Source organism: Octodon degus, unplaced genomic scaffold, assembly GCF_000260255.1.
Source record: "Octodon degus isolate 3935 unplaced genomic scaffold, OctDeg1.0 scaffold00093, whole genome shotgun sequence".
In the NCBI taxonomy this organism is placed as follows: domain Eukaryota; kingdom Metazoa; phylum Chordata; class Mammalia; order Rodentia; family Octodontidae; genus Octodon; species Octodon degus.
Window position 1 is genome coordinate 6,082,563 of NW_004524669.1, and position 1,424 is coordinate 6,083,986.

The 1,424-nt window shown below is 48.9% G+C and overlaps 1 protein-coding gene across 2 annotated transcripts in view; it reads right to left on the minus strand.

Moving 5' to 3' along the window:
* Nucleotides 1-742, minus strand: part of Calcoco1 (calcium binding and coiled-coil domain 1) — a 20,870-nt gene extending 20,128 nt beyond the window's left edge. Inside the window, exon 1 of one of the 2 annotated variants that reach the window (XM_004637907.2) lies at nt 628-742. The gene's annotated coding sequence lies outside the window, so the exon portion shown is untranslated. The remainder of the gene's footprint in view (nt 1-627) is intronic. The other variant, XM_023722721.1, reaches the window with a different exon arrangement.
* Nucleotides 743-1,424: the final 682 nt, after the last annotated feature.

Consider the following 1,424-nt stretch of genomic DNA (forward strand, 5'->3'; position numbering starts at 1 on the left):
TATTTTTTCAAATTACAATTCTGGAAAGAGGAGTATAAACTGTCTCCAAAGATCTATGCCTAGGGAGCCCTCAAATACTTCCCACAAAGAAAACCCTTAACAGCTGCAAACATTCTCCATGCCTGAAAGTTCTGGCCACTTGAAGCGTATGTACTGTGTGTGGCTAGATTGAGTTATTCACATGGAGTGCTCATGAGTCCTGTTCCCGACTCTGTAGGCCTCAAGAATTCCTTGGCATTCTACAACTTGGAAATTCTCCCCCCAGGGCTTTAGCATTGTATAGGCCTTTGGATTTAGGCGAGAGAGGGAAGGCAGTGAGGGCCAAATGTCTGGAGGAGATAAAGCGAAGGCTTCAGCTCTTTCCAAACTCTTTTAATCGTACCAAGCTTGATGGAATAGGCCTCATAAGAAAGCGGCCACAATGAGGGGGCATCTTCCCCGTTCAGGGCCCCCTTGAAACCAAGAACACCCAAAACGTGGGGGTGGTTTCTCCAATCCGTAAAGTATTAAAACCCAAGCGCTCGCTCATGTCCCTTTTAACAGTTCCCTCAGAAGATCCTTTCGCAGACTGGAAAGTGGGCTGGCCCCCAGAAAATCCCCCTCCCGTAATTAGGTCAAGTTTCTTACCCCACAGACGATCAGCTGTTCCCCTCACCTTTCACCAACAACAAAAACAGCACTCAGACTCCAGAAGGGGCGGAGGAAGAGCGCGTGCGAGGGCTTCTGGGTTGTGTGGTTCTTCCCTGGGCGACGGCGCCTAGCCAAATTCTTTGGGGACTACACATCCCAGGAAGTCGCGCGCCAGGGGGAGGAACGGAGGGGCGGTGTCGGCGGCGGCTTCCGCGCGGCATTCTGGGATGTGTAGTCCTTATTTCTGTGGCAGGGCACGAGGGTGTGGCTACCAAAGGACTTCATAGCCCATGATTCTTCGGGAGGCAGGGGTGGCACCCGTGGAGACTGCTGGTTTGGGGCGTGCATTAGTTGGGATAGGAGGGTTTATGTTTCTAAAGGGATGCGCAAACCATTTATAGTGGGCAGGACATTTTCGGGGACATCCTCTTCTTTCACTTTTCGCAGCCACCCGTAAGATATGTTATGCACCTGTGCCGAGGAAGAAACGAAATCATACAATGGTTAAGTAACTGGTCTGAAGTGTCAAAAGTTATGAAAACCGATTTTCATTAGGGTTTGTGAGTCCTTTGCTGCTGTCCCTACAGCATAACTATTCACCATTTAGGGGACAAGAAACATGAAACTATAGTAGCAGTTTCTTCTTTGCTTCAGCCTCAGGAACAGCGCTTGTAATGCACTATGTATTGCACATGATTGATCATTTTCTTCCAACTTGAAGATTTCAGTAACAAAGGGCCTGACATTACTCACACACTTAGACAAGTGTCCCCTCGACTGACCTCTAGGTCTAC